This window comes from Puma concolor, chromosome A1 (genome assembly GCF_028749965.1).
Source record: "Puma concolor isolate L17-30 chromosome A1, mPumCon1.1.hap2, whole genome shotgun sequence".
Taxonomy (NCBI): domain Eukaryota; kingdom Metazoa; phylum Chordata; class Mammalia; order Carnivora; family Felidae; genus Puma; species Puma concolor.
This window is the reverse complement of record NC_141667.1, coordinates 40,246,995-40,267,920: the sequence shown is the minus strand read 5'-3', so window position 1 is coordinate 40,267,920 and position 20,926 is coordinate 40,246,995.

Genomic DNA, 20,926 nt, shown 5'->3' with positions numbered 1-20,926 from the left:
TAGTTTGAGAGGCATGTGAAGTGCCTCTCATAGTACTTGGTACCTGGTAAGTACTCAGTAAACACAAGCTATCTTAATTAAGATTAAAACAATTATTATTATACTTCTATTACAAGAAGAGCTTAAGCAATATCTATCATCTATTTACTCTCTGAAAAAGTAGTCATGCTTGTTGAAGTACTGATAAATGTCGAGCTTCATGGAAAATCAGGTAAATGTAAATTGCAGTGTTACGTGCATCACAGATATAGGGTATGAAGCCAAATATGGCCATAAATTTCACTATGGCTTTTTTAAAAGCATAATGATATGAGAAAGTTAAGTCAAATAAAGAGCCCTATGAAATCAGCAGTATTTTAATATCACATTAGCAATTACATGGGATTATCCTAGAGTGATTTCCAAATGACTTATTCTATAACCCAAACCAGTGCATTTTGTACACACATACACAAGCATGCACTTGCACGTGAACATTGATTTAGGAACAAAGACTCCCTGAGGGAGTTTCAAAAACTGCTATGTCCCAGCGTGCTAGTCTATATTTTACACCTATTTCTGAGTCAGCAGAAATATGTGTAGAATCATATTAAGTCTGATACCTCCCGTTAGCCCATGAAGCCATAACCACTATAGGGGTGGTATGAATTACTTATCCTAGGTCTGGAACATGTCATTATCACAAAATTCATTCCCTATGCAATCATCAGGGCTGATGGCAATATAAGAACAGTTGGGGCACGAAACCACAGTAGATTGTCAGGATTATCTAGCATGTGGTAGATCAGAAGCAGAGGTATTGACATCAGTTCTTTGTTGGAAGCACTATTGTCCTGTAGACTGTGCAACAGGCATTAACTTGGGGGCCTAATTCTAATTGTTTTTTTGTCACTAACCTGTGGTGTGGTTTGCAGCTAGTCAATTGGTTTCTTTGTATGTAGATGAATGAATATACACTCAGAGGCTTGTGCATATGGTTGCAAATAGTCTTCAAAAAAAGCATTAAAGCAAGCTAGGGAGACTCATTCCAAAGTTTTCAGACTGTAAGGGCCAAATCAACAAACCATTCCAGTAAGGAGCAAAGATGATCCAGTCCCACTTTGCCTAGTAAATGTTGTGGGAGGATGACAATAAAACTGTTTTTCAACTCTCTTTATACCATGGAGTGTCATTCCTTCAGATTTATGTAGTTATTATAAGTCCTATGGTCTTCTTCAGGGGCTCTCAGTTTGGTCAGGGCATTGAGGAATAATGGGAATCAGCATAATACACTGGTAGAGAAGTAGGGCTTTGGAGACTTTGGAGACAGATGGTCAGGTGTTTGAAATCTCAGTTCTGCCACATACCATTGCTTGACCTTGGGAAGGTCACTTAACCATTTTAAAACTGTTTGCTTATCTATAAAATGGGAAAAATAATGGAACCTTCCTCATGGTGTGGTTATGTGGATCATAGAAAATCCTTGGTATATTGCTTAGCTTGTAGTTAGCTGTTAAAAAGTGTAAGGTGATGCTATTGCATTCAAATAGATGAGGTAGTTACCATTTTAGATTATGAAACTATAGTTCATATTTTATAGGTATTAATAACAAGAAGATTCTTAGGATTATCTTCCAGGATTCCATGAGCCCAGGAAAACAGGGTGAGACTTTGAGGATAGTGATGATCAGTTAATGTCAGCATTATGAAGTGTGGGAAATCTCCAATCCTGAAAGAGTTTAATAATATTTATTCCCGGGGCGCCTGGGTGGCGCAGTCGGTTAAGCGTCCGACTTCAGCCAGGTCACGATCTCGCGGTCCGTGAGTTCGAGCCCCGCGTCAGGCTCTGGGCTGATGGCTCAGAGCCTGGAGCCTGTTTCCGTTTCTGTGTCTCCCTCTCTCTCTCTGCCCCTCCCCCGTTCATGCTCTGTCTCTCTCTGTCCCAAAAATAAATAAATGTTAAAAAAAAAATAATAATAATATTTATTCCCAAAGGTTGCTGTGAAATGTAAATAGGATAAGGAAAATAAAGTGCTAAGCACAGTGTTTGGTATGTAGTAAGCACTCAAAGATAACATTTTTCCTTCTTTTACTTCTTGGATATAGTTGTCTTGGACCTGCAGCTTGAGTTTTCCTCAGGGTTGCCTGGGGGCACTGAAGGATCTGGCTCTACCTCAGGGGTTCCCAGCAGGTGTCTGGGTCCAAGGTGGGGTCCATCTGGAGAACTCTGGGGATATTGGATTGGTTACAAGATGGCTTCAAAAGAGAGGGACCCTATAAGAGGGAAGCAGTATGATATACAAGAAAGAGCCTAAGGGAAAGTACTCAGAAATGTTGCTTTTTAATCTTAGTTCCACCACTTATTTGCCTTGTGACCTGAATGTGTTACTAATAATCTCCTAAATTTTGTCTTTTCCTCTTTAAGGTGGAAGAAATACTGGGGCGCCTGGATGGCTCAGTAGGTTAGGCGTCTGACTTCAGCTCAGATCATGATCTCATGGTTTGTGGGTTTGAGCCCCACGTCGGACTCTGTGCTGACAGCTCAGAGCCTGGTGCTTGCTTTGGATTCTGTGTCTCCCTCTCTCTCTGCTCCTCCCTTGCTCATAATGTGTCTCTCTATCTCTTTCAAAAATAAATAAACATTAGAAAAATTTTAAGATGGGAGAAATATTCTATGCCATATTATCTTTGGTGATAGTATAAATACCAAATGTGAAAGGTGACTAAATGAGGATGTTCTGAAGATGGAAAAGCATATAAATAAATGGAAGGTGGGAAGTAAATATGTTAAAATCAATCTGGAGTCCCTCAAGTAGGACAAAGCTAGCTCTTGATCAGGTTGTTGAAGTGGTCATGGATGATGTCAAATTCAAGTTCTTTCCTCCTGAAACTTCCACTTGCATTTCTCATATGGGTTTAAGCTTGAGAAAGTAGCTCAGCTCAAATGCTAGACTTCTCTAAAGTCTCCTTTGATCTTCTGCCCCCACCCCCTCAATGCTGGAAGTAGTTGCTAAGATTTCTAAACATCTTTAATCCCTTATCCATATTAGCAGTGTTCAATAGAAATATAATTTGAGATACATATATAATTTTACATTTTTTGGTAGCCACATTAAAATGTTAAAAAAAAAGTTTGAGTAATTTTAATTTTACTTAGTTAAATGCATTAAATGTTTTATTTAGTTTTAATATTTTATTCAAATATTTTGTTTATGTCAAATGTTATAATTTCAACATGTAATCAATATACATTTTAATGAAACATTCAAATTGGTTTTTTCATATTGTACTTGAAATCCAGTGTGTACTTTACATTACTGTATAAGCCAAATTTTAAGTGCTCAATGGCCACATGTGGCTAGAGGTTACTATTAGGTCAGTACAGGTGTCTACCTTTCATGTGATATTAAGATGTGTCTTGGGGCGCCTGGGTGGCGCAGTCGGTTAGGCGTCCGACTTCAGCCAGGTCACGATCTCGCGGTCCGTGAGTTCGAGCCCCGCGTCAGGCTCTGGGCTGATGGCTCAGAGCCTGGAGCCTGTTTCCGATTCTGTGTCTCCCTCTCTCTCTGCCCTTCCCCCGTTCATGCTCTGTCTCTCTCTGTCCCAAAAATAAATAAACGTTGAAAAAAAAATTAAAAAAAAAAAGATGTGTCTTGTATTTGAAGTGTGTATGTAATGCTACAGATATGTAATTAGACTGTGTGGACTTCCTGAGGACAGGATTCCTGTATGGTTGGTCTTTGTTTCCTTCATGATGTACAACACTTCATTTTGCATATAGTAGGTACTCATTCAGTGGATTGAATAAATTAATATATTAACAAAGGAACAAGTGAATGAATGAATAAAATAAACTGAAGAGCCAGCTTTTTTCTTTTAATCTGGGAAATACCACTTTAATCAATACAGTCGTATGATGTCTTAGTGTTGGCCTTCTACTAATCAATGCAACCAGTATTTACCAAGTACCTACTATAAGTAAGGTATGTGCTAAGTGCTACAGGGTCTATCTTGTTGAATAAAAATACAGTCTTCCTCTAAATGACCTTAGTTGCCATGGTCACCTAAGTTAGGGATAAATTAGTGCTCTGTGTAGCATCTTTGAAAGGGGAGACATAATTCATCATGCTATTCAGCAGTCTAGGATTTTGCATACCTAATGAGTTACATGAATTTGCCTAGATATTTGCCATTTTAACCATGTGAAACAACTTTTATAAAAGATGTGCTTCTCCCCCCATATCCTGCTATTTTAGAAGCAAACAAGATGAGGGAGTGTTTTAAATTCACATTACTAACTTGCAATAAGTTATCCCTGAGGAACTTAAGAACTTAATATTATTTTGGGCTTCAGGGGGAAAAACTGACACTGAGTGCTATAAATATATCAAAATCTAATCCAGTTTAATGGGATGGGCACATATATTTCCCTGGGGGAGTTCCCAAATTCCATGTTCTGGCCCATGAATACTTGGTTTTGTCTTGGATTTTTAGTCAGTAAAAAATGTTGACTTGTTTGATGACTTTTCTGAATTGGGAGTTCTTTGAGGGTCAGGAGTATCTATCTCTCTGTCTATCTACTTACCTACCTATCTTCTAACATTTATCTATTCAGTTATGCACCTAGAACATCCTAGCTCATATTGGGAGTTCAACAAATGTCTTTGGAGTGAATAATGCAAAGTAAAATCTATGATGATTTTTATTTGTGATTCATTACATCTATCCTCTGAGATTAGTAATCTGCATTTGCCAAATGAGGAGAAAATGTGAATGACCAGGGTTGTGCCCTCTATATACTGTCTTATTCATGACTAATCATGTTCACAAATTTGTGATGTACTTTCCTATAATGTTTTTTTTCCTCATACCTTTTCCCCTTCATATGACTCATTTTGTTACAACTCTTACATATTAATCATTTTAAAACCACAGTACTCTGAATCATTGATGTATCCTGGGTTACAATGAAATACATCCACTAGGAAATGAGAGCCCTTCTAGGAAATATCTTGGTGCCACGTGGCTCTTTTGATAAGGTTCCAGGCTACAAAATTGAGTCTGTCTAGAGGAAAACATTGGAATTGATCTTCAGTATTCTGTAGGGAACTAAGAAGGACAAGAGTGGTTATGAATACTGGCAGTTTCTCAAGACTATTGTGTGAGTGTGAATGTACTGCTGTTTAAACTTATTTCAACCACATAATGCTTTTTATAATGGAAGGGTATAGTATATGATTGGGAAATAAGTTTTTACACAGCAACTCTGCAGTGGACACCAAACTAATTTCCTTTTCCTGCTCCAGATTCTTTTGCATGGTATTAATGCTGAACTTCTACAATTTGTTTCCAGACATAAAGCTTGATTGTCAGAGCCTCTTACACTAGAAGTCTTTAATCTTCCTATCTAACCATCTTAACATAGGTTATGTTTGTTTTCATAAACATAGTAGTAAGATTTGGGCTGCATGAGAAAGAAATATGCTGACTGAATAACTGGATTATTGGAAGGTTGTACAGTGTGTGTTTTACTGGTTATGAAATCAAAGGCTGTATAATCTTTGTTGATGTTTAAGTGTCATGATGTGCTGCCTACAGACTGGGGAGGTTACATTACACATTGAGTCAATCTTGAATTTTAAGGCACTCTACACCCTTATATGTTATTACTCACCACTAGTATCTCAGCACTTTTATTTTTCACAGTTGAAATTTTGCTTTTAAATTTCTTTTAAGAAATGTAATATATGAGCCAGTTCTTTGGAAACATTTTCAATTTATTCTGGGATTCTAAAGCTTTATAGGATCTCAACTTTCTTTTGAGCCAATTTGGTAAAATGACAAAATTGGGACTTATAGCTTATAATGAAAACTAACAGTATATGGGGGTACCGGGTGGCTCAGTCAGTTAAGCGTCTGACTTTGGCTCAGGTCGTGACCTCATGGTTTGTGAGTTCGAGCCCCGTGTTGGGCTCTGTGCTGACAGCTCAGAGCCTGGAGCCTGCTTCAGATTTTGTGTCTCCATCTTTCTCTGCCCTTCTCTCTCTCTCTCTCAAAAATGAATAAACATTAAAACAACAACAACAACAGTATCGTTTCATGTGTTCCCATCCAAACCCATTTTGTGGGTGTAGTTCTTCACTGTCCCTGGTCCTATGTTTTTCCCATTCACTCTTTGAAATATTTTTCCTTTTAGTTACAAGAGCAGTTTCATTTCAGAATGTTTGTCATGCCTGCTGTAATAATTACAAGACAAACACATGTTGGGCCTCAGTCCAACTTAAAGCTTGGTATCTCCCTAACTTAGGCCTGCTGCAGCCAGCCTTCAGAGCCAAGAGAGGGCTGGTGACATTGCCAGTTCCTCTGCCTTCTTCCTCTCTTCCTCTGCTTCTATTTCTCTGTGTAGTTTTGGTTCCTGCAAAGTGGAGGAAATATGGGGACAGGAGAGTCATACTTGCAGAACCTAGTGGCAATCAGTCACTGAGTTCCTCCAGTAGAGGAACTCTGCCCTGGAGGTGCTTTATAGGCATTTTAGAGATGTCACTGCAGGGCCTCCTAATGTAGCTCTCTTGACTCAGGGAGAAACTTGTTCTCAGCTGGTCATGTGATCTGTTAAATCTGTTTCTTTCCCCAGCATATGCTCCTTTATTTTAGGTGGTGGTGTGGGCTGAATTGCGTCTTCTCCAAAAGATATGTTGAAGTTCCAACTCTTGACACTTATGAATTTGACCTTATCTGTAAGTAAGATCTTTGCGAATATTATTACTTAAGATGAGTTCATCAAGGCAGACCCTAATCCATATGACTAGTGTCCCAATAAGAGGAGGAGATAGAGACACACAGAGAGGCACTATGTGACTGCAGAAGCAGGGATTACAGTAAGGGAACTGCAAGTTAAGAAACATGAATGATTGATGGCTGCCACCAGGAGCTGGAAGAGGCCAGGAAAGACTCTCCCCACAGGCTCAGGGAGAGCATGGTCCTCCTGACACCTTTGTTTTAAGCGTCTAACCTCCAGAACAGGGAGAACATACATTTCTGTTTTTTAAGCATCTAGTTTCTTGTATTTCGTTACAACAGCTCTAGGAAATGGATACAGATGTGATCACTTTTGATATCATGACATTCCTACTTCAGGTCTCCAGGAATTATGCATCTTTAACCTGCCATTGGCAAGAAAGCAGTAACTTTTCAGCTTTTCAACTCAAGTGTATTTTCAAGGGTGAGTCGGGTAGTAGTCCACTGTGTGTACTAGACTGCAGGGGACACACTTTCCCCCATGGAGTAGGATGAAGAACTGCCAGTGAGCCAACAGCCTTTGATTTCTAACAATTTCAGCCCTTTCAAAGCCTCTCTGCTATTGGGCTGCAGATAAGAAACTTCTATTGCAGGCTCTCCACAAGTCACTTAGCACCTCACTTTGGCGATTAGGAGTATTTGCATCTGTTCTTTTAGTTTCTGCCTTTTTGGATCCTCCACCAAAATTGAAACAAAATATCCCATTTTAACAGTCTGATTTAAGTCTAAATTAATTTCTGCTAGATCATCAAGTTTATTGATATTAAGTTGGACAGAGGGTTTTTTTTTAAGTTTTAAAAAAATCTATATTTGCAGTTATGTTCCTTTTTGGTTCGTAGGTTGTTTATATTTTCTCTCTCTTTTACTCCTTGATCAAACTTGCTAGCCTTTATTTTGTATACTGTATTAGTCTTTCTAAAGAGTCAGTTTTTTATTTTATTGATAATTCTGCTAACATATTTGTTATTGTCAACTTCATCTATTTTTTGTTTAAAGTTTGTTAATTTCTATATTCTTTATCTGGTTTATTTGGTTGTTGCTTACCTTTCAGAGATGGAAGCTTGGTCACTTGTTACGAGCCATTTTTTTCCAGCAAGTGCATTTTTTCCCTAAGTATCAGTGTGGCTATGTATCAGATATGCTCATTAAATGTTTATCTGCTCTGCCGTTTCCTCTTTCCCACTTCCTAAGATCTCACATTTGCTTAGGAATCTTTCTTGCACTTAGATACATAGGGCTGTTACATTAATTTTTTTCTAAATCATTTTAAACTTCCATTTGATTTATTCTTTAATCCAAAAGTTATTTAGAAGACTGGTTTACATGATTAAATACTTTGGAACTGCTACTGACCTTTTGTTGTTACCTTTTGGGTTGCTGACCTTTTAATATTAACTTTTAAATTTTAATTGGATTTTCTTTTATTGGATTTCAGTAGCATGTTATTGGATTACAATCAGTTAATATGGTCACATGACTTCTTTTTTTTTTAAGTTTATTTATTTTGAGAGAGAGAGAAAGCACAAGTGGGAGAAGGGCAGAGAGAGAAAGGGAGAGAGAGAATTCCAAGGAGACTCCACACTGTCAGTGCAGAGCTTGATGTGGGACTCAAACTCACAAATCATGAGATCATGACCTGAGCCAAAGTCAGACGCTTAACCGACTGAGCCACCCAGGCACGCTGGTCTCATGAAGTATGCTTTGGAAATTTATCAACATTTCCTTAATTTTTGGTACATGGTAGATTTTTATGACTGTTCCCTGTATTTGAAAAGAACAGACATTCTGTTTGTTGGGTACAAAGTTCGATAACAATTTATAGATTAAGCAATTTAATGGTATATCACAATTTCTCTATATTCTCACTTGTGAATTAATTTTTAAATATACATGTGTTAAAAATTTCTTACTATGGTTGTGAGTACAACCACATACAATTTTTCTTTGTATTTTTTGTAGGATTTTGATTTCAAAGGCTATCAGGAGCACAAATATCTATGACCTTAATAGAGTTTTAATAGATTTTATATTTCATTAATATGAAATATCCATCTTTGTCACCTTTTAGTGATTTTTATCCTGAATTTATCTTATTTTATATTAATGTTACCATATTTGCTATTCTTTTTTTAAAAAAAATTATATTATTGTGGTTAGAATAGATCTACTTAACATGAGATCTACTTAACATGAGCTGTACTCTCCTAACAAATTTTTTAGCAAAGGAAACAACAGAGTGAAAAGGCAACTTATGGAATGGGAGAAAATATTTGCAAATCATATTTGATAATGGATTCATCTCCAAAATGTACAAGCAACTCTTACAACTGAATAGCAGAAAAACTAAGAACCTGATTTAAAGGTGGGCTAAGAACTTGAACAGATATTTCTCCAAAGAAGACATACAAATGGCCAACAATTGTATGAAAAAATTTTCAATGCACTAATCATCAGAGAAATGAAAATCAAAACCACAGTGAGATCATCTCACACCTGTATAGATGACTATTATCAAAAAGCAAAAGATAAGTGTTGGTGAAGATATGGAGAAAATGGAACCCTTATGCACTGTTTGTGGGAATGCAAAATGGTGCAGCCATTATGGAAAACTATATCCTGCTATCTTTTGTTAGCATCTGTTTTAAATACCTTTTTTACCTTTCTTTATTTTTAACCTCCCTGAGTTGTTTCATTATACTTGGATGTCTGAAAAAGATCATATGTAGCTGTCATGTTTCCACAGTATGAGAATCTTTGTCTTTCAATACAAAGCATATTTTTCTTTGCATTTTGTAAATTTAACCCATGGCAGTTTATCATAGTTACTGATATACTAGAATACATTCTTGCAATTATATTTTATGGTTTTCCATTGTATGCTTTCTTGGTGTTTCTTTTTTCCTTATTGCTTTCTATGTGATTTGGTTCTCATTGTTCCTTTTTTCCTCCAAATGATTTGGAAGTAATATGTCCTAACTCTTAGTGGTTAGCCTTAAGTTTTTTTTAACAAGCACACTTAAACTTATAAAGAAAATCAACAGCTAGAGGGGATCAGCATCTATATGTCTCCTCCTAGGACAGTAAGAACACCAACTCTCTTTCTGCTATCCCTCCCTGCCCTTCTTTGACACATACCCCTTACTTCTTTCACTTTCTTTTTACTCTCTGCAACCCTCCAGCATCCAGTCAGTTTCACCTTTTGTCCCTCGAGTAGGGTAGATGGGTTAGGGGTGGGGTAATTTCAGGTTGAATTCTTCTGCTTTGCTGGTGGAGGTCTTAAGTGCTTAAAGTCCTTGAAACTGAAAACAGCTAAGAAAAAACTTTCCCTTGATAACATTGAAAAATCTCGTATAACATAGTTTTGATGAATTATTTACTCCAACACAATGGTCTGTATTTTCCATCTAACCAAAGGTTCAGTCCTATAAACCCAAGAGAAGGGAATGTACAGAGAAAAGAAAGGGGAGTAGAGAAGTGCCATTCACACTGCAACATTTAAAATGTATGGGGGTGCCTGTGTGGCTCAGTCAGGTGAGCTTCCAGCTTCAGCTGAGGTCATGATCTAACAGTTCATGGATTCGAGCCCTCTGTATTGGGCTCTGTGCTGACAGCTCAGAGCCTGGAGCTTGCCTGGGAGCCTCTGTCCCTGTCTCTCTCTGCCCCTCCTCTGCTTATGCTGTCTCTCTTGAGCAATTAAACATTAAGATGTATGTATCATGGTGCACCTGAGTGGCTAAGTTGGTTGAGCATTGGAGTCTTGATTTTGGCTCAGGTCATGATTCCAGGGTCATGGGATTGAGCCCCGCATCAGGCTCTGAGCTGAGGGTGGAATCTGCTTAAGATTTTCTCTCTCTCTCCCTCTCTCTCTCTGCCCCCTCTTCTGCTTGTATGTGCTCTCTCTCTCTACAATAAAAATAAATAAATAAATAAATAAATAAATAAATAAATAAATAAATAAAATATATGTCTCAAAAAACTGTAAACAAAATCAAAAGAGTAAAAATATAGTCAGAAAAAGATTTGTAGCCACTAGATATAGAAACCTTAATAAGACTGCTTCTGAAAACATTAAGAAATAGAACATGATGTGAAAGATAATTTGTTGAAAATACAAATAGCTAATAACCATAAAGATGATGAGCATCATTAATAAGTAATCAAAAACAAGTTCAAGCCACAATGAAATGCTCTTTTTTTTCTTATTGTATTGGCAAAAAAGTTGTAAAATCAGTAAAAATACCAAATGTTGGTGAGGATGTGGGAAAAGTATAATTTTGCTGAAAGGACTATAGATTGATACAATCTATCTTGTAGATAGATTGGTACAAACTTTTTAAAATGCAGTTATTTCCATTAATATTATTTCTATTAATCTAAATGTAAATAAATTATAACCCTGAGAGACCAGGATCTCACTGCTAAGAATTAATCCCATAGAAATAACAAACTATTTTAAGATAGCCTTTCTTCTTTCAACATGTTTTTTTTTAAAGTTTTATTTAAATTCTAGTTAGTTAACATACAGTGTAATATTAGTTTCAGGTGTACTGTACAGTGATTCAGCACTTCCCTATAATAGCCAGTGCTCACCACAAGTGCATTCCTTTTGATTGCCTGCTAAATGTCAGGCATATTTTGTGCACTTGAGATACATCGGTAAGCAAAACAAAGATCCCTACTTTTGTGGAGCATACTTCCCATGAAGAATCCTGGAATTTAAGCAATTATTTTTGAACTATTCTCTGTTTTCATCTGTAGGATGTAATATTACTTGGATAAAAAAGCATCTATAAATAGGCAAAACCAAAGATGCCAATGATGCTAATTCATTTAAATGTAAATAAAATACTTAAAAGGCTACCAGAAATAGTTAAGAAACCTTGACTAAAATCCAGAGACAAAAATCTTCCGTGATTTATTTCAGATTTAGTGTGTTTTATTTAATATGGTAGTTAAAATTTTATATCAAATCTAATCACAAAATGTTCATTCCATTTATTCAGTTATCTTCTTATTTCATCTTATGGAATGATGAATATAATTTAATATCTTAACAACTGATATTGGGTCAAAGTAATTTTTTGGTAGTGATCACTATGAGATATTTGGCATTGCTAATAATTTCATATTTTAAGTTTTCTTTACTTAGAATGACATTAAGTAGTAAATAAAAGCCCCATGACAAGTAGAGAGTGAGGTCTCAGAAGAATGGAGAAGAATAGTATGTTACTATCTTTAGCATCATCTTTTCCCTGGTTTTGAGCAAAAGGTCTTTCATTTGCGTTTTGCACTGGGCTCTGTAAATTATATGTATCTGACCCTGGTGCTCCCTTTATTTGGGAAAAGGACCAACAAATAAGCAAAACATCACCCTTTCTGGGGAGTGAAGGGGAGATGGGGATGTAGGGGTAGACCAGGAGAGGGGTCAGAGTTCCATAGCTGTCTGGTTGTTTTCCTAGGGGCAGGGTGGTAAGTTCAGTACGGCATGGTAGACCTCTTGACTCCAGGCTATGTTCTCTAGTCCAGGTGTACCAATAACATAGTGACAGTTTGATGGCCATCTGACTTTGGTGTTGCTTTCTAAAATGGAAATAGAGAAAAATTTCAACAGAGAACTTTGCTTTCTCTCTTAGATAGAACTCAAAGTCTGAGGATATGTTTGTTGTAAGAAAATATTATTAGGAGACAATAGAATAATAACCCTAATATTTTGAAAGTACTTTTACAGTTGTCATTACTAGATTCAGGGGACAGATTTTATTTATTTACTTATTTTACTTTTTATTTTATTACTTATTTATTTTTTATTATTTTAGAAAGAGAGAAAGTGAGTGGGGAGAGGGGCAGAGGAAGAGAGGAGACAATCCCAAGCAGACTCCATGCTAAGTGCAGAGCCTGATGCAGGGCTCAATCTCACAACCCTGGGATCATGACCTGAGCTGAAATCAAGACTCAAATGCTCTACAGACTGAGTCACCCAGGTGCCCCCAGGACATAGATTTTAGCATGAAGACAGGGAAGCTTCCTTGCTGGAATGGTTCAGTGACATTAGAGCAATATAGTGTAGTTGTTGAAATTTAATATGAGCTTATGGAATTAGCCAGAACTCAAGTGGATCCAAGCTTCTGCCCCTTCCCAGTTATATGACTAAACATCTTTTTCCTCAGGCAGGCCTATCGCACAGGGGTGTTATAAGGAAGAAAAGAAGTAATACTGGGACATCCTTAGCACAGTGTATATTGTGAAAGTCCTCAATAAATAAATGTTAATTTATTATCATTGCTAAGATTTGGAAGTAATTTTACTCAGGAGAAATGATTCTTGCATTATTTTCCACCCCCTTTCTAGACTCACCACTCCTCTCATTCCCTATATCTTTGCTCTCCCTCTCCCCTAATGCAGTCACTTATTAAGAATATAGAATCATAGGGGTGCCTGGGTGGCTCAGTAGGTTAAGCATCCAATTTCGGCTCCGGTCATGATCTCATGGTTTGTGGGTTCAGGCCCTGCTGCGGGCTCTGTGCTAACAGCTCAGAGCCTGGAGCCTGCTTCCGATTCTGTGTCTCCCTCTCTCTCTGCCCCTCCCCGCTCACACTGTGTCTCTCAAATGAATAAACGTTAAAAAAATTTAAAAAAACCCCATAGGATCATAGGCCATGATTGCTGATGGAAGAATGCAGAAAAATATTCAGACACATTTAGATAATGTTCTGCCTCGAAAAGATGAGTGAAAACAGTGACTCTCAGACATTCTTCCAGTTTTGTTTGATGATTATCAGTACCCTTATGTAGTATGTACTGGTTAATTCCTCCTCTCATCCATTTTTTTTTTCCACAAGCATTTGCTGAGTGTCTACTTTCCAAGCACTCAAGGAAGTTGTAGTCTAATGGGTGAGCAACCACATAGTTTTAATGATGTGTCACTATGTAGAAGGGGATAGTGAGTACTGGGAGAGCGTGTGGGATGTCATACCTTTGCAGTCTTAGTGATTTTTGGAATGCTTCCTGGAATTGATAGCAAGTTAGCTGAATTTCTTGAAGCAAGAATAGAAGTTAGCCAGGTGGGTAAAGGTGTTGCTGGTTTAAAGAGATGCAAGTGTAAAACATGGAATTCTGTGCGAATTTTGTGGGTTTAGAGACTAAAGATTGAACAGTAACCACTTATTTTCCCTTGTTTTACTAAGCACATTTTCCATTCATTGCTTTATATATCATGATTTCCCAAAAATAAGAATTAGAGACTCTTTTGTCTCTAAACAAAATGGTTAAAATAAACTTAGATAAGAAAAGATCTCTTTGGTCTAAAATAATTTTGTTAGGTATTTCATATACTTAGAACTGGTGAAAAATAGTACCCTGATATTATTGCTTCATATCTCTTTATTAAATGATTTAGTCTATATTGATTGTTTTTCTTGAGAAAACCTACTTTAGTCAGATGTCATGCTTATGAAGCAATGGATTTATCACATAAATACTGCCATTACCTCACTGTAATGACTCATCATTCCAGACCCTGGACTTTATATCCCTTTGAATGACTTATGTTACTTATTTGTGGAAATTCCAGTGAGGTGGAATCCAATTTTTATTTTTACTTTCTATTCATGATTTTGCTATTTAGTCATACTTCCTCAACAAGTACATATTGATCATTTATTCTATTCCAGGCACTGTGCCAGGTACTGGGAATTAAACCACGAAGAAGAAGCCTCTGCTTATCAGCAATTGACACTCTAATCTATGTGCTTAGCAATGGAAATGTGGATGGGGTCTGAAGCAGGAGTAGAATGAGTGGGGAGTAAAAGTGAAGAGAGGTTAAAACACTGTTGAATGCAGCTGTAATGTAGGCAATGGACGGGACGATGCACAGGCTGATTTGGGGGTACACAAGAGAGAAAAATATACCAGCTAAATTAAACTAGAGAAGAAGGGAAAGAGGAAAAGATAGATTGCAAGAAACTTTAATGTTTAGATTCTATAGAGATTCACTGGTAAAAGAAGTCCCAGTGGGGTGAGTGAGGTCTGGGATTTTATAATCTCATTCAGTTCTCTAGAAAAATGAACCTAACAACAACAACAACAACAACAACAACAGCAAACAACAACAACAACAAAAAGCATTGCTATGATCAGCCCGTTTGCAGAATCATGAACAAATAGATGGTTGTTATTTTAGATCACCATGGTTTGGGGTGGTCTGTTACACAGTAACAGATAACATGGACACCTGGGCTATTTATCCATCTAAGCACAAGTTCCTTCACAAATCCACTCTTCCATATCATCATTTGGAAAATCTCTTTCACAGGCAGTGTCGATATATTATCCTCAGGGAGCTGGATCAAGAAAATTTTGTCGTTATCTAACACCCCTTCTTGCTTTCCTACTCTTCCCAGTTTCAGCAAACACTCTTTGGCCTGAAATACTATGGAGTAGAGGGAGATCTTTAGGGAGTATGGGAGACTCCAATCCACGTTATAATTTTCCTCTTGGTTTTATTTCAATGCAGTTTGTTGTATTCTAATTAAAAGGGCCACAGGCAAATAAGAATGTCCCTAAACAATTAAAATAATTGTGTTTATTGTGTGCCAACAAGAAGGCATATTTTTTAGGGTAATAAAAGACAAGACTTATTTTTTCCTTTATAGAGCAGTTAATCAGACCAGGAGTGTGAACAGCCCTTAAAATCATCTCTAGTTCCATCTGAGGCATAAGTGGTAAATGATACCAAAGAAAGAACCAAGGTTATATGGGATGGAACAGAGAGCAGCTCCTTCAAGGATCGGTTTTTGTATTAGAAGAGGAACAACTGGGCTGTCTTAAAGAGAAAATTTTCTCTTTTTTTAACGTTTGTTTATTTTTTGAGAGACAGAGTGTGAGTGGGGGAGGGGCAGAGAGAGAAGGAGTCAGAAGCAGGCTTCAGGCTCTGAGCTGTCAGGGCAAAGCCTGACGCGTGGCTCGAACCCACAAACCGTGAGATCATGACCTGAGCTGAAGTCAGACACTCAACTGACTGAGCCACCCAGGTGCCCCTAAAGAGATAATTTTCTACATATGAATGTGATTTGACTTTTAAAAGGAACTGAAGTATAGGTAAGGGTGGATCTGAATCTATCATCTTTTTCAGGAAGATCATTTAAAAAATTCCCTTAATTATGTACCCCCAAATTATGAGTTGTCTTCAGTTGTATTTTGCAATAGCAAATGGCAAATTTTGCTGAGAGAAGCAGTCTTAACTCTGACAAGGTAGTTCTCCAGAGTCTTATTACACAACACGAGATTACAGAATCAGCACTTATTCTGGAAGTTTGCAAGTTTGTGCTGAAGTGACCCTCCCTAAGCCTTGAGTATTTGGCAGAGAATGGGATATAAAAGGCAAACAAAGTTCAGCTATTTATTTCTTTATTAACTAAATGTAACCTAACCAGAATCCAAATGATGACTCCATAGCAATGAACTAAATTTGCTTTGCAAAAATTTGATGAAATATTTGATCATATGATAACATTTGCCATTACATCATTGAAACTTGAAACAAGTATGAAAGAACAGCGCTGTCTTATCACTCCTAAACACTAGTATAAGTTGTCTTTGATACTGAGTTCTATTTATATGACTTATGTAGTTAAATTTCTCTGGGAAAAAAAGCTTTATTATGCACTGGACCTTATTCAGGGTGACTTCTAACTTAAAACTCTCTTGGCAGCATTCTCAATAACATGCCCTCTTGCCCTGCTGACACCCATCTATTCAGCAAACCTTTAATCAGCTCAGATGTTTGCCTATGCTCCTTCAACTTGGCTGCCAAAAGAAGTGATACAATTGCACCAAACGGTGCTACTGAAAATTTGTAGACACATTTCAGTTTAGTGCCACAAGTTTTTTTCACACCCTTGTTCAGTTCTTGAACTAACTCACCAAAGGAATGATTCCAAATTGTTATTATTATTATCATTTTGCTTAAGTACAGTGTATACTCCTATCTTCAGTGAAGTGAAGGTGTTGAGAATTTGGAACTTTCAAATATGGCTAATTAGCTTTAAGCTGGTACAATATTTTTTGAGGGGTATATTGGCATAAATTATCAAATTTTTAAACTCAGACTTTTACTTTTACTTCTGACCATGATGAAACAATAGTGACTTCACTTCTTTTTTTTCCCTCAACATTTGGCTATTTTTATATCTTTCTTCTATATTTATAAGAGCCTTAAATATGATGGATACCATTGTTTGGTTTGTCATGTATATTGCAAGTATTTTCCATAATTTCTACTTTGTTTCATAATTTTATTTGTGATGATTGGAACTAAGGTGAGGCAAGTGAGGTGCCTAGTGTGAAAATGTTAAGGTTCTGACCTTGCATTTGCATGACTGCAAAAGCGAATGCCTCTTTTTTTTTTTTTTTTGAAGATTTTTAAAAGTAATCTCTACACCTAACATGGGGCTTGAACTCAAAACCCTCAGATCAAGAGTTGCATGCTCTCCCAACTGAGCCAGCCAGCACCCTTGTGTGAATACCTCAAGAGTAAGATGCCAGAGGCTTCACCCTGGTTCTGACCCTGTTATTTATGATGCTTCTGCTGTAAACAGTTAGAAGTGGGTCAATATAGGAAATACCTGCTTTTAGACAGTGCAAAACTTGATGTCTAAGAAAAGGAAAACAACGTGTCTGATGCACTTTCTGTATCACTGTGTAGGGAGGAGACCCCAAAAAACAATATTTCAGTTTCACTAAGTTGAGGAAACAGCGATGAGAGTTCATGGTAATTGAGACAACAGGAAATGTGATGCCTCTGGCTTTGCTTTTTCTCAAAATTGATTTGGTTATTCAGGGTCTCTTGTGGTTTCTTTTTTTTTTTTTTTTTTTTTTTTTTCAAATTTTTTTTTTAACGTTTATTTATTTTTTTGGGACAGAGACAGACAGAGCATGAACGGGGGAGGAGCAGAGAGAGAGAGGGAGACACAGAATCGGAAACAGGCTCCAGGCTCTGAGTCATCAGCCCAGAGCCTGACGTGGGGCTCGAACTCAGGGACCGCGAGATCGTGACCTGGCTGAAGTCGGACGCTTAACCGACTGCGCCACCCAGGCGCCCCTCTCTTGTGGTTTCATACAGATTTTAGGATTGTTTTTTCCATTTTCCATTTCCAACATGCCATTGGAAGTTTGGTAGGGATTGTATCAAATCTGTAGATTGCTTTGGGTAGGTAGTATGGATATTTGAACAGTATTTATTCTTCAAGTCCATGAACATAGGGTATCATTCCATTTATTTATCTCCTTCACTTTCTTTCCTCAATGTCATATGGTTTTCAGTTTTTAGATTTCTCATCTCCTTGGTTAAATTTATTCCTAGGAATATTTTATTCTCTCTGATGCTACTGTAAATAGGATTGTTTTCTTAATTTTCTTTTTCAGATAGTTCACTATTGGTGTATAGAAATGCAACTGACTTTTGTATATTTATTTTGTATGCTGATTTTATTATTACTAATAATTTTTTGGTGGAGTCTTTAGGGTGTAAAGATCATGTCATCTGCAAATAGATGTCAAATCTTCTATGTGTAATGTAAGATCATGTCATCTGAAAATAGAGACAACTTACTTCTTCCTTTCCAATTTGAATGATGTTTACATATTTTTCTTGCCTAATTTCTCTGGCTAAGACTTCCAGTAGCATGCTGAGTAAAAGGAGTGAGAGTAGGCACATTTGTCTTCTTGATGTTAGAGGAAAAGCTTTTAGTGTTTCACCATTGAGTAGGATGTTGGCTGTGAGCTTGTCATATATGGTCTTTATTATGTTGAGGTACATTCCTTCTATATCTAATCTGTTGGGAGTTTTTTTTTTTTTTTATCATGAATGGATGTGTTATTTTGCCAAATGCTTTTTCTGCATCTATTAAGATGGTCAGATGATTTTATCCTTCATTTTGTTAATGTGATTTATTGATCTGCATATGTGGAACCATTCTTGAAACTTAAGGATAAATCCCATTTGATTATGGTGTTTGATCCTTTTAATGTACTGATGAATTTGGTTTGTTATTTTGTTGAAGATATTTTTCATCATGTTTATCAGTGATATTGGCCTGTAATTTTCTTTTCTTGTAGTGATATTATCTGGCTTTGGTATAAGGATAATGCTGGCCTTGTAAAATGAGTTTGAAAGTATTCCTTCTTCTTCAGTTTTCAGTGTTTGAGAAGAATTGACATTAATTTTTCTTTATGTGTTTGGTAGGATTCTCCAGTGAATTCTCCATTTGGTCCTGGGCTTTCTTCAATCTCTTTACTCATTATTGGTATGTTCAGATATTCTACTTTTTCATGATTCAGTTTTGATAGGTTGTATATTTCTAGGAGTGTATCTATTTCTTTTAGGTTATCCAACTTGTTTGGAATATAATTTTTCATAGTACAATTGACCCTTGAACAGAAATGGGTTTGAACTGTATGGGTCCACTTATGTGGATTTTTAATAGTGCAGTACTATAAGTGTATTTTTCTTCCTTATGATTTTCTTAATAACATCTTTTCATTATAACTTTATTGTAAGGATACAATGTATCACATATACATATACAATGTATATCACAAAAGATGTTGTTAGTGATTACTAATGTTATCAGTATGGCTTCTGGTTAACAGTAGACAGTAGTTAAGCTTTTGGGTAGTCAAAAGTTGTATGTGAATGCTGTACTGTATAGGGGGGTCAGCACTTCCAACCCCTTGCCCCTTATTCAAGAGTCAACTATAGTTTCTTACGATCCTATGTATTTCTGTGATATCAGTTGTAATGTCTTCTCTTTCATTTATAATTTTATTTATTTGTGTTTTCTCTCTTTTTTCTTAGTCTAGATAAAGGTTTGTCAGTGTAATTTATTTATTTATTTATTTTTTGCAAAACTCACTCTCAGTTTCATTGATCTTTTCTATTGTCTGAGTTTCTATTTTATTTATTTCTTCTCTAATGTTACTGTTTTCTTCCTTTTGCTAACTTTGGATATAGTTTGTTCTTTTCCTAGTTCCTTGAAGTATAATGTTAAGTTGTTTATTTGAGATCTTTCTTTTTTCTTAATATAGGCATTTATTGCTATATGCTTTTTTTTTTAGAACTGCTTTTTCTGCATTTCATACATTTTTATATTCTGTGTTTGCATTTTCATTTATTTCTGGATACTTTTTGATTTCCCTTTTAATTTCTTCTTTAACCCATTGGTTGTCCAAAAGTGTGTTGTTTAATTTCCACATATTTGTGAATTTTCCAATTTTCCTGTCATTGACATCTACTTTTGTATCCATCTATTAGACTTTTATACAACACTCTGCACAACATTAGGAGATAGTTCATTATTTTCAAGTGCACTTGGAATGTTCCATAAGATAGATCATGTGCTGGAACATAAAATAGGTGTCAATAATTTTAAAATGATAGGAATCACAGAGTATGTTTTCTGATCACAACAGAATTAAACTAGAAATCAATGATAAAATATTTCCTGGAAAATTCTTAAATATTTTGAAATTAATAAACAATTTAAAAAATAACAATTGAAAAGAAGAAATCACTAGGGAAATTAAAAATATTTTAACTTAATGAATATAAAGACACAGTATGTAAAATTTTGTTGGATGCAGCTAGAGCAATGCTGAGAGAAATTTATAGCTTAATAATGTTCACATTAAAGTGAAGAAACATTTATAATCAGTAATCTACATTTCCATCTTATGAAGCTAGAAAAATAAAAACAAATTAAGGATAATGTAGAAGAAAAGATATTAATGAAGCTAGAGTAGATATCAAGGAGAATAGACAAAACAAATGGAGAAAATCAATGAAACCAAGAGTGGGATGCTTGAAAACATTAAGTAAAATTGATAAACCTCTAGCTAGAGTGATCAAGGAAAGAGGGAAAGAGACAACTTATAAATATTAGGAATGAAAGAGAGGATAGCACCACAGATACTACAGAAATTAAAACAACTTTTGAATGTGAATATCCCTATATATAGTAAAGAAATTGAATAAGTAAATTCCTTTCTGCAAAGAGAAGTACAGTACCAAGTGGCTTTACTGGTAAATTCTACCAAATATTCTACCAAATAATGCCAATCATACCAACTCTTTCAGGAAATAGAGTAGAAGGGA